The 13,686-nt window shown below is 39.6% G+C and overlaps 1 long non-coding RNA gene across 1 annotated transcript; it reads left to right on the top strand.

Annotated features, from left to right (window-relative positions):
• Positions 1–9,843: 9,843 nt before the first annotated feature.
• LOC143141949 (uncharacterized) lies at positions 9,844–11,918 on the top strand. The gene is made up of 4 exons (XR_012990841.1): positions 9,844–9,925; positions 10,605–10,635; positions 11,151–11,269; positions 11,616–11,918. It is a non-coding gene; the product is annotated as an uncharacterized LOC143141949 (long non-coding RNA).
• The last annotated feature ends 1,768 nt before the right edge of the window (positions 11,919–13,686 follow it).

Genomic DNA, 13,686 nt, shown 5'->3' with positions numbered 1-13,686 from the left:
TGGGAATTTTCCAAATCTGCCCCAAGTGGAGACCTCCCCTATTGTGCGATTTGACTGCGTAATGCTGCAACAAGTCTATACACAGAACACCGCGGGTCGCAGGAGGGCGCAAACGCTTACGCTTGGTCTAACAGCAAGTAAATCCCAACCTTTACTTACAGAGGTATTCTTATATATAAACTGTACTGATAAATGAGGTTATTAACGTACCACATCTCTGGAGTATCCCGGCTCACTCGCCTATGGAGCAAGGGAGAGAGATAAGTCCAAACCAAACCAAATTTGACATTATCAACACTCTGAGCTGAGCACAGACAATAGCAAATTAGTCCAACTGCTACTTTTTGACGTAGTCCAGCTCGATACCTGCGCTGTGTTCCACTCAGCCCTCACGCGGGTGAGCCCTTTTTTATGTAGCTCAGTGGATTCCATGAATGGTGTGCCAAGTGGCTATAGCTGAGCATAGACCTACTACTAAAATTGTTTATAAAAGCAAGTAGTAGTTTGTATTATTACAAATATTAACATTGCAAACGTAAAGAAAGTTATACTTTGTAGCCTATAGAGGCCCTTAAATAAACAACCATTTTATAGATGACATTTAGGCCTACTCTTATCTTAATTTCTGTATGGATAAATGGCAGAGTTATATGTTAGCCTATCGACACGCTGAGCAATGACAGTAACCAAGCTAAATATTGTACCATAAAAACAATCAACAATCTTTCTTCTCCTGGTAGTTTTCCAATGGAGACAGGACTGAATATGCCTACACGAAAAAAAGGCAGATATAAAAGGTAATTATGAAAAGCTGGTGGCATTGTTGTTTACGTTTCCTCATTCCAAAATAAAAGTTACAGTTATCAAATGGTATCATGTGCCATTCATATATTTAGATTTTTAGACCCTGATTTGCTTGATGAGGTTCCAAGGACATCCAAATGGAGACATTGTAACCAGGAGTGTGTTGAGGGTTCAGAGCATGCAGATGAGGACAATGGAGAAATAGACAATTCGGAGGATAATGGAGAGAGAGACAATTCAGAGATACTTTTGGACATTCCTACTTTTGAAAATCATCAATTAGCAAGTGATTTGCCCAGATTTTCCAACACAGACAAGTCTATGGATTCCGCTTTATACCCAGGGTCGGATGTGACATTGGCACAATTTATTGTCTTAATCCTAGCCTTTTCCCTAAGACACAGTTTATTTGCAACAGCAATTGAAGATCATCTGAAATTATTAAGCATCCTTTTACCAGCAAATAACATATTGCCACATTCTCTGCATGTATTCAAACAGCTCCTTAAAGACCCATCTGACACCATCAAATTACATTTCTTTTGCCAAGGTTGTGGGGCACGCTTATCAACACAGAACACAAATTGCTTGACCTGTGGTGAGGAAACAAATAATGGCAATCTCAAAGAGGGTAACTTTTTTATAAGTCTTTCACTAGCCAATCAGATTCGTGACATCATACAGAGAGAAGGTCTTAGTGACTGTACAAATGCTATACTGGGCAAAACTGATTACAAACCAGGAGATGTGTCCTTATTGTGGAACTGTGACGGTGTTCCACTTTTTAACTCCTCATCCAATTCTCTCTGGCCCATTCGGTGTATTATCAATGAACTGCCCCCTGAGGTGCGTTATAAGAATGTTTTGCTGGCAGGAGTCTGGTTTGGACAGGGCAAACCTGATATGGCCACCTTTTTGCATCAGTTTGTCCAGGACATAAAAGACACCAATGCAAACGGCATTAAATGGGTCCATCCTGAAACTGGCATCTCTCAAATTTCCAAGGTTTTCCCTATTACTTGTTCCTGCGATGCAGTGGCAAAATGTGCAGTTCAAGGTATCCATCAGTTTAATGGCCCATATGGATGTGGGTACTGTCTGAATGAGGGAATGGTTGTGGCCAAAGGGAGGGGATATACAAGGGTATATCCTGATGTTGAGGCTGACATGAGAAGTCACAAGCATATTGTTGAATGTGGGGCGAAGGCAGTTAATGAAGGTGTGAACCATGTCCTGGGGGTCAAGTCTGTGTCACCTTTAATCTTATTGCATACTTCTACCGGCTTTGATATGATCAAAAGCTTCACAGTCGATTACATGCACTGAGTGCTACTTGGAGTCACAAAACAGTTTTTAGATCTTTGGTTTAACAGCAAATATCATAGTGAACCATGGTACAACAAAAAACAGGATTGATCAAAGACTGTTGCCCATTACACCACCCTCTGATGTGCCCAGGGTGCCACGCACTGTTAGCCTAGAAATCTAGCAACTCTCCGTTGGCTTGTGAGCTCCAGAAATCGAAACTTAATCAGGACATTGAAATCGTGTATAGAGTCGCTTGGTGGGCTTAACATAATGATTGATGGCAGAGTTGCAACGGTTTGGCTTGAATTCCCTGATACTTGAAAACAAATATCCTATTGCGTCCTATTGCGTGCAGAGGGAATTTGAAAGACAACTGATTATCCCGCCCCTCGGACTGAGCACTGCGAACGGTGAGTGCCCAGACCCTACATTTTAATGTGGGTCTGGCTCGCCAGGCTAACGCACTGTGCATGTAGCACACAAATGGAAAGCCTCTGAATGCAGGAGTTGGTTGCTTTTTTACAGCCTACCAGTCCTACATATGATTTTGCCAAACAAATATCTAAAACACTGGTCAATGTTAGTTAACACAATATTTCTCCTTCTGAAAGACAAAGTCACAGAAATAGATTTGGCCAGTGCTTCAAGTAATATTAAAAAATTTGTTCACCAGATCCCAGAAATTTATGGAATGTGCCATATGTCCTACAATGTCCATCAATTAACTCATCTTATTTGTTCTGTGGAGTTACATGGACCACTATGGTCATCTTCAGCATTTGTGTTTGAAGGACATAATCAAAAGCTAACGAGGTTATGCCATGGAACACAGTCGATACCAAATCAAATAGCATATCGCTTCAACCTACTTCAGTCTTTGCCAAGTTTACTTGAGCAGTCAAACAGTTCAGACGACATCACCCATATAGTACATAAGACAGTCAATGATTGGATAGATGGCTATCCTTTGAGGTCCAAAGCAGTAAGGTTGCAGGATATAGTTTTGTTGGGTTGTCTACAACACAAAAAATAGGTGAAGTAGAACACTCTTTGTTAGTTCCAATATGGGGACCCCAAGATGTCGACCTAATTGGTGATTACTACCATCGTGCAGTTTTGAGGGGGAAAATATTTACAACAGAGGAATATGGAAAAGGGCATAAACATAATAGCTGTACTGTCGAGTTAAGAAATGGAGACCTTGGAGTGATAACTTCAATCATTAACACATAAAAACATACCTGTCTTTCTCATACAGCTTTTTAGATCAGAAACAGCCAATTTTGTATCAGAAAGAGTGAACCATCTTAAATTAGTCTGCCCAACCCAAGTGAGAGTAGCTGTAAAGTACAGTGACATAATCCGTAAGGTGGTATTCATGAAAATTGAGAAAAAGGTATATGTATCACCAGTGGCGGACCGTGCGTTCAGTGGTTAGGCCTTCAATGATGACTATTTTTTGACAAAAATAATAATAGGGGGGCGTTACGGCGGAGATTTTTTTTTCATTTCAGCGTTAAAATGTGTGCAATTTCCCAGCATTTCATGGTGGGGGGAATAGGTTTCTCTCTCTTACGCGAGTCTGTAGCACTAGAATCTTCGTTACACAAACAATTAATGCTCCGATTGCTTATTGGTTAACAGATCACCCTCAGCAGCAAAGTAGGCTGCTAGGCTATTTATTTACACCATATTCACAAGTACATTATAAACTGCTGCCTGCTGCTGCCAGTAAAGACGTGCAATTTAGTCCATGTCATATTGAAAGTGAACACCAAGTGTACTCAAGTATGGGTTTGTGCAGACTACTTTGAAATATTTAGGCTCATTGAATCATTGTCTTGCCCCACCTGGCTGGCGTGGACAGGTACAAGTTGCAGATAACTTGTCTTGAAGCAGGTGCGCCGGTTCACAACACTCTCACTGGCATCTGGGTTATAGAGCACAGTGTTAGGGCACATTCACACTAGACCCTTTGGACCTGAGTTCATTTGGACCGTTTGTTCGATTCATTTTCATAATGTGAATGCAGTCTACCAAACTCAGGTGCGGAAACCGGACCAGAGTCCACAAGCAGTGGTCTGGGGTACGGTTAGCTAGTACTCCAGTACTATCTGTTCCAAAACCAAGAAATATAGTTATCAACCGTCTCTGAAATAAACCGCCATTTTTGTGACGTTGCTAAGCGATATTGGTAAATAGAAGCTAGTGTTTATGACGAAAACGGACTGCGCAAAAAATGTAATGTGAACGGAGATCTGCTGGGTCAAGGCTAGGGGGATGTAATTGCACTCGGGTTCGGTCCAGTTAAACCGTCAAGTGTGAAGGCAACCTTAGGCTTCACTTGAAGACCTGGAATAGCCCAACTATTCTGCCCTACAAAGCCAAAAGGCAGTAACTGCATTTTTGGTCGAAAATGAGTTAATGTCATTTTTGGGATATTAAAGACTTCCTTTATCATGTGGATAAATATCTATACTCAATATGACTGTTTTTTTGAAAAAATAGAGGGTTGTGTTCACCGTAACTCCCAAAACCATACAAGCAACCATGGCAGAGAGCCACAACTGCAGTTACTGTTCTTTGGCTTTGTTCTTCGACGTACAAGTACAGTTACCATACTCTGCCTTTGGTAGCAAATATTGATTATATGTCAGTTGCTGCCTTTTGCCTTTGCATGACTCCTTATTTTTAGTACATAATACAAAGGCAGAGTACAGTATCTGACAAATAAGGGTCAAAGGTCAACTTTGAGCACAAGTTTTTTTATATACACACATTTCTTCATCAGGGCAACAATTCACCAGATTTTCATTGCTCTACCTTTAATACATTTTGTAGACAAAACAAAAAACTTTAAAGTCATTTTTCTCAGTTTGACACTCTGGTCAGTTACTGCCTTTTGCCTTTGTAGGGCAGTATTGGACGAGGGCAGTGATGGTCTGTCACAGGGACTGGTCAGCCAGACCAGTCGTAGGCCTACAAAAAGCCGGTCTTGCATCCCCCTGTGTGGTCATGTACTTCGCTTATACTATCGGCCCTAACGTTCATGTGAATATTGCATCTCACATACTGTACGTGTCACATTCATTTTTGGGGACGTGCACGACTGACACACCAAACGGACGCAGGATAGCCGTGGCAGCTGTGATGTGTATACGTTCACATGTGCCAAGAAACCACATGGCTTTCAGTGATTCAATGAAAAACATCTGTCCTAGTGGTGGGTGCAGACATGTTGCGCTGACACTGCACCCCCTTGTCATATGCTGGACCCCATGTCTTCTAAGTTGAGGTGACCATAAACTGTTACATTTACAAAATGTAGGCTTAGCTGCATGGGCACAGGAAGTGTGTGTCTGTGTGTATTGTATTTGTGCATATGTGTCAGTATCACTTCAACCGAATGGTACAGAGATAGATTAAAATAGATTATTGTCTTACACATAATATATAATATGACGTATGTATGTATGTATGTATGTATGTATGTCTAAGTAAATGTAGGCTGTACGTGTATAAGTCTTTATAAATATGTTTGGATATGTGTGATTGTTTTTTAAAGGTATCACTTCAACTAAATTGTATGATCTAACTGCATTTGATGCAGTGCCATATCTCTTTCCTCACAACTGTAAAATACAAAAAACTAATGTAAAATACAATCATTGAAACTTTTTAAAAATAGAATACATTTGACATACCATGTGTAAGTCTTTATGTCTGTGTTCTAGCTCAGTGTTTCTCAAACTTTTTCAGACCAAGGAGCCCTTTGTCCAATAAATAAATAAATAAATCAGGGACCACCTGTTCCAGTTCCCCCTCCCCGAGCCACATGCTGCTACCCTCAGACCCCCACCTCTATAAAGTTTAAGGATATTCTATTTTTTTTTATATACTGTAGGCCTATATAAATGACTAACCTGCCTGTTTGTATTCAGAGAACAATTCATCTCAATTCAACCACTGTCTTAGGTCTAATCACGTGCAGCATTTAATCATTATTAACCAAAGGCATCAGGTTTTAACATGATATTCTTTGAAATAGTCTACTGTTTTAATAATAAATAAACTAGAAAAGCACTCAGAGAGTGCAGACTTAGCTCTGCCCAAGGGTCACTGATGCAATAAATTCCAGGTGTTCAGATCACCACAAAAATCTGTTCGGCCTGGGTTGGCCGTCTGAAAATTAAAATCCTTTCTGAACTTTCCAAGATATTATTAATTTAGGAAAATGGGCATATGACATAAAACGTAGAAGTGTAGAATAGAGAAAAAAGAAAGAAAGAAAAATAAATAAATAAAGGACTCCTTTTGCATAAGTTTTTTTTTTTAATTGCATTGAATTAGCTTTAGGACAACCTGAAGTTTACAGGACTTAACAGGGTAAAACTCCTATAAGAAATGTTGATCTTATTTAAAAATCCTATTGGAATTTTTCAATCCTATTGGACAAGTTTGTAATCCTATAGGACTGTAACAATGAACATACAAATCCTATTGGAATATCAAGAAATCCTAAAGGATTCTTACAATCCTGTAGAATCCTATTGGAAAAAATGAAAATCCTAAAGGATTTTTTGATAAGGGTAGTTGACGATAACTGACAGTTGGAATGGCTCTAATGTTTGCTAGCAGTTATGCTAACTATGTTAACAAAGATAATAATGTTAACCAAATTACTATGCTAACTAGCATGCTAACAATATTAAAATGCTAACTAAGCTAACCATGTGACTTAGCTAACCTAGTTAATAATTTTTAGTAGTTATGCTAACTATGCTAATTAACATGCTAACCATGTGACTTAGCTAACTTAGCTAATCATTTTTAGCAGTTATGCTAACTAACATGTTAACTATGCTAACATGTTAACTATGTTAAACATGTTACTTAGCTAACCTAGCAAATCATTTTTAGCAGTTATGATAACTAGCATGCTAACATGCTAACTATGCTAACCATGTTACTAGGTAAACATAATAGCTGTACTGTCGAGTTAAGAAATGGAGACCTTGGAGTGATAACTTCAATCATTAACACATAAAAACATACCTGTTTATATCAGAAAGAGTGAACCATCTTAAATTAGTCTGCCCAACCCAAGTGAGAGTAGCTGTAAAGTACAGTGACATGACAAAGTGTCCGCAACACTTGCAAGTAAGTGTTCGCAACACATGCAAATAAGTGTTCGCAACACTTGCAAATAAGTGTTCACAACGGATATGAACCCACAACGGAAGTGAGCAGTTGTAGCTGAGATTACACGAAAGAACGTCTCTTGAGAGACTTGTACAAGTTATACGGATGTAAGTTTGTAATGTGTTGATAATAAAGGAGTTAAAGATTTACCCCAATGTCTGTTTTTCCACATAAGTAAGTCAGCAGGTTTTAGTCTTACTTGCTAGCTGTTTTGCTAACAGTTTGTGTAGCTAGTAACGTTAGCTCTAATAAGTGACTTTTAAGTCAGTTTTAAGAAAACCAATTGGCTTACTTCTTTTCTTCCTACCCTCATTTCCCTCCCCAGATACAGATATGAATAAACGTCATTCTTTGATAATATGTCTGTGATTGGTGGCGTTATTGACTTCTAATGGGAATGCATCACATCAAGTCAGATCTGCATGAAGACGAACACGCCTATTACATGAGTCAGCAGTTTACGGAATTAATTATTTGTCACGATAATTTCATTACGTGGACGAAATGCATAATAAAATCACGTAACCAGCTTTGTGACCTGCTACAATACGTGAGTCAGCAGTTTACGTAATGAATTAGCCTACAGTGGGTCCCATTAGATTAGAAGTGGCCACTTCATTCGCACCTCCCGTGATTCACAGAGCTGCGTGAAATGTATTACAACTTTTTGCCACAAGGTGGCAGCTTAAGTCCGCTGTAGAATCGCGAGATGCATTGCCAGTAAACAGGGCAGCTGACTGCATTCAGAGGCTTTGCAACGGCAGTGTGATTGGCAATCCTAACATTTAATTGTTTAATGCCTCGACTTCACCTACTACAGTGAAGTTCGACTTGATCTAGTAAGTCATGGAGTCGATTAGAACGCCCCAATCACAGACATGTTATCAAAGAATGACGTTTATTCATATCTGTATCTGGGGAGGGAAATGAGGGTAGGAAGAAAAGAAAACCATAAAGTAAGCCAATTGGTTTTCTTAAAACTGACTTAAAAGTCACTTATTAGAGCTAACGTTACTAGTAGGGTTGCCAACTTCCTCAACCCCAAATGAGGGACACTTCACTTCAAATGCGGGACCCCCCCCCCAAAAAAAAAAAAAAAAAAAAAGTAATTTACAAATGGTGTACTGTCACTTTAAGAGCATTGTCTACACTATACAGTATTCATAATATTTTGCCAGCTCCATTCAAATATAGCCTATGGTCATTCCACAAACTAACATTGTTTGTGCCACATTTAGGCCTATAGCACAATGGTTGGTGTAAACAACCTTCATTCCTGTGGAAATAGAAGCATGTAATGATGCTAGCTAGATATTTTCTGTTTGCAATTAAAAGTGAATTATGATCCTGGTAGCCACCTAGCTATCTAAGTGGAAAGTGTTTCAATTGGCATAGTTATCATGTGCTTCATGTAAATGCTTAGTTTAAGGGAAACGGATTATTGAAGACTTCAAGACTCACCAATTCCATTACACAAAGGCAATTGACCACTCTTCATATTCTATCAGTCCAAATCACAGTGCGTGCAGCCTATGTCAAAGTGCCTATGTCATTGTAAATGGTCAGTAGCATAGTGTGAACCTGATAATTCCGCAATCTCCTCGCGTTGTTTTTGTTGGTCTCATGATTTCCTTTTAACGTTTCTTATATTAAAAAGGTGAAATCAATTACCAATGATCACAAGCCAGCTGGATACGTCCACCCTCTCTCCCTCTCGTTCCCAATTAAAACGAGTAGCATAATGTTCAAGTTAGATCTGCTGCATAATAGAGAGACTGAGAGGACCCAAACAGTATCATCCTTATGTAAGATGCATTTTGACATTGTAATCGTTCTCTAAGAAGAGTGAAAAGCAGTTTGCAGTAAAGCTTCTCTGGCTAAATTGTGGTGCCCCTTCTGTCCCTTGGTGCCGTGCGCACAGTGCGAGATGCGCGTGGTTGCGGCGGCACTGTACACTTTGTTCCTGGTGCATTTACAGTAGCCTACTATTGACAAGTTAACAAGGCCGATGAGCTGTGACGTTCTTTCGTGTAATCTCAGCTACAACTGCTCACTTCCGTTGTGGGTTCATATCCGTTGTGAACACTTATTTGCAAGTGTTGCGAACACTTACTTGCAAGTGTTGTGGACACTTGCAATTGTTGTAGCGTTTGTATTTCGCCGAGCCGTCAGGGTCGTGTTGTGAACACTTACTTGCAAGTGTTGTAGCGTTTGTATTTCGCTGAGCCGTCAGGGCCACCGTAAGTAACAGTTACAATGGCTGAACAGTTAAAAAGTTCAGTAGTTTAAAATTGTTTAACAGTGAAATATTGTAGTGAGGACTTTTATTTTGAAACAGTTTTTGGCAGAGGAACAGGATGTGTAGTCTTAATAGGGTTTGTATGCTTAAAGCAAAGATCCTTAATATACAAAGATAAAGCAGCACAGGCTTCTACAATGGAATGGAATTGTACACAGTTCCTGCCTCCTAAAAAGGCGTGGTCAGAATGCGCTGACGCTACCTCGTTGATGAAAACGTCAAATAGTTCTCTCTCTTGCTGTGACCAACTGGAGCTGGCCTGGGTGACTGAATTTGGTACATCGTCGTGGCAAGATGCGGTCTGATTTCCAGGTAAGTGGCAGTTTGAAATGTGGCAAGGTATTTGTGATTAGTCTGTGTCAGTGTAACGAGTTATCTATGTAGTAAAATGTCTGCGGAGTTTAGGTAATAACATTATTATTATCTCGTGTCGCCGTCATGAATGTTAGCTCATTGAGGAGTAACGTTAGTTGACGTTAGCTAACCATCTGATACCGATAGCAGAGCTAGCTGAGGCACTAGCTACCAGATTAATTTGGTAGTTAGGCTACAAAGATAATTTACGAACCTGATATTTGCTCTACCTAAATCGGCATCACTATAGCTTGTGGATCAGATCTACTGCAAGCGACATTGATTTAGCAGTTTTGAAATGTGTTTAGTTGCTAGTAAAAAATGAGTAGCTACCGTATGTACACAGTTGTTAGTGCACTGAATTTTATTATCAGCCTAGCGTAGCAGCTAGTGAAACATTTAGTTTTACGCCATATTCTCTGTCTGTCCTCGATGACGCGACGATTTTCTCTACTGATCTCTGCCCCGATCCTGCACATTCAGTTTGTCTCTGATGGCAAATGTGTAGTCAGGGTGGCGCTCAACGATTGTGTTGAATAACGTTACATCAGTTGTGAGTAGTTTTTCTCGGATGGTCTTGCACAGACCCTTATCAAGCAGCACTAAAATGAACGTCATGTTTGCTAATTCTCCCCAGTTGTTGGACGAGCAGAAGGACGCTATGGATGGTGAGGATGAACCCGCGATGACAGGGAGGAATGAACTTGAGCCTGTGTTATTCAGAGGATAAGTCAATGCTATGTACTGTGTTCTGTAACTGTCCGCTCTTGTGGCCATTCAAATGTATAGGGCAATTCCACGCAAAACTGTAACATCCATAACACCAACACAATGCCATGGTATTTAGTTGGCATTATGGATGTGACAGTTTTGCGTGGAATTGCCCTATACAAGTTACAGACTTTCAAAGTTAAACATATCAAATATAATTTCATATAGGCTACTAACAATCAGACCTGAAGACTTCATGAAACACTACCAAAATAAAGTTGAAACTAATTCTACAAGTGCCAAAGGAAAAGCCTTTTTGGCTGCATTGGCCAACATGTTTCGACCAACAGCCTGTCACTATGAAACTCTGTAACTAGATTTAAACTTCCCTCTGTATGGAAAAAAAGATCTATTATTCAACATTAGTTAACACACTGAGAATGATTGCTGCACTTTATGTATTGTTCTCTAGCAACCTGAAGGTCCAAGACTCAATCCACTGAAGGCTCTCCGTAAGATGGTGGATCTGATGTCTGCTTTGTGGTCCTATAGGACGACGCCATGGATTGGGGTCAGAGATGCGCCTGAGAAGTAAGTGTTTGTGTTTGTAATCAAGTGCTGTAATCACAATTTGACTGATGCTAAAACTGGAGTAGGGGATTTGAATGGACATTTATACCGTGAATTTAAGACATCAAAAAGCCTGTTCATGGCCTCAAAGAAGTCAGTCGTAGTATTTGCCTAACTTGGCAGCCTCTCCAGCTGTATCATAGTCTTCAGTCCTATTGTGTTATCACAGCATTTAGAGTATGAAGGATCATATTAAGCAAAGCAATGTGCAGGTATAGTAACTTAATTTCAAGAACATAAGAACATAATTGTAATTCATGATGTTTTTTTTTTTTTTTTACTTTGCGTGGTGTTGTCTCTGTTTTAGGTGCTGTAAATGCTGGCCATATGACTTCAACCTTCATCCAACCAAACGAAGAGATCCTGCTTTCCTACACTCCATTCAGGATGTTAGTTAATTCAAAGACAATAACAGTATTTAGTTTTGTAAATGCTTAACTACCACTCAATGCAGGACACATCTACTGGCAGTTGATGGAGGGGGTTTAGGGCAGTTGTGCTATTCTTTTCCTTGTGGGTAGACTGCAGAATGTGGCTATGTATGCAGGTGTTAAATTGTGGGATTTGTTGAAAATGTGAATTTCAAATAAAACCATACCATTCAAAGTTAGCCTCACACACTTTATACCCTCCTTTCCTCAGGTTTACTTGTTTGGATCGGATGGACAAGTCGGCACTCCTTATATTAACAAGCTACCTCTTTCTTCTACTAGTTCAATAATATGGTATCTGAAAGAGAAATGCCAGTGTTCATCATATTTTTAGCCTTATGTCAATGAAAAAATAAGTGGTGTATTTCCATTGTAATTTGCGTGGGTAGTAGGCCTAAAGATATGGCCGTGTGGCGGCGCTGTGGGATACATCGATTGGCGCTACTTTATCAAACATCAGAGGTAAGGCTAATTGAGAAAGCAGACGTCTGGTTAGGTGTGCTAGTTAGCAACTTGTTAACCAGGGGCACGTTTCCCATAACCATAGTTGCTAACTAAGTTAGCTACTTTGTTGGTTACAATGCAAACTATGGTTTTGGGAAACGCACCCCTGGCTGTCCAGATTATTATGTGATATGACCTACTTGTTAAACAATAATATGCAATACTATAGTACAGTGGTTCTCAAATGGGGGTACGTGAGATTTTAAAATATACAAATAATTTGCAATAAATGTAGTCATGGATTACTATCCAAATGTTTGAATTTTGTATGTGTTTATTAGTTCCAAAGTTTAATAAATTAGACACTGATGGCACAGTGCTCTGTTTTAAATCTTTTTTTTCTCAACCAAAAATGCTTTGCGCTGGTTAGGGGGAAGGCTACTTGGCTGAAAAAATATTTCACAGGGGGGTACATCACTGAAAAAAGGTTGAGAAACCACTGCCCTAGTTTATGTGTATGGCCGTCTGCTATACAGCCTATTTGAACGCAATCCATTTTCGCGATTGAGTGATCAACATCGAAGTGGTAAGCAACGGTAACTTATTCCAGAGAACCTTCGGCTACTTAGTAGATCGCGTGCCAGTGGGTTACAGAAACAGACAGACAAGTGGCAAACAAAGTCGTTTTTCTCATTAACTGTTCATCTGAAAAACGCCATGTCGATGTCAGAATGTAAGGAACACATGTGAATTACAGAAAATGCATTAAAATGCCCAATCTCGAGCTGTATAATTAAGGGCTGGGGCATAATCCGAGAAAAAATGATTTCTTCCATAGGGCCACAGTGTAAAGAATCTCTCGCTAGTCTCCTAAAAAGGCGTGGCGCTAGTGAACCCTACGTCATAGGGGAACAGGAAGAACCCTTCTGTGAATCGTCTCGCTTTATCAACCGTCTCTGCTTAAAGCCTGAGACTGGCAGTTGATCCAGGTGGCCTGAACACCTGCCATAGGATTCTAATTGCTTAACGGACGTATTGTGTTGTCATAATCATAATGTTAAGTCTATGGGGAAATTTTGAGTAGTTTTTAATTAATAGTTTAAAAAGTATAAAAGTTACAAAGCTGAAAAATACATAGCACCCATGTCCTAAGTAAGACCTACGCAACGCAGTTTCAATGAAGTTTCTACGTTAAACGGTTGAAGCTGCATTAAATGCGTTAGAAGAAGAAGAAGCAGAAGAAAAAGCCTTGGAATAACAGTACAGTGCATTTTCATGCACTGTAAAAAAAGGACACCAGACCATCCATTTTTACAGCAGAAATACTAGCAATAATTCTGGCTCTACAGTGGGTGGAAGAAGCAAAACCTATAATTTGTTCAGACTCAATGTCATCACTAACATCCATTGAGAGTGGAAAGTCTACATGTAGACAGGACTTAATAGATGAGATTCATCAACTCATTTTTAAAATATCCCAACAGAGAATAAGAGTAGAATTGG

The sequence above is a fragment of the Alosa pseudoharengus genome, unplaced genomic scaffold, assembly GCF_046254945.1.
Source record: "Alosa pseudoharengus isolate Yale_2024_CS ecotype anadromous, Long Island Sound unplaced genomic scaffold, YU_APseudo_1.1 YU_APseudo_1.1_scf_24, whole genome shotgun sequence".
NCBI lineage: Eukaryota > Metazoa > Chordata > Actinopteri > Clupeiformes > Clupeidae > Alosa > Alosa pseudoharengus.
This window is presented reverse-complemented; position numbering and strand designations above follow the sequence as displayed.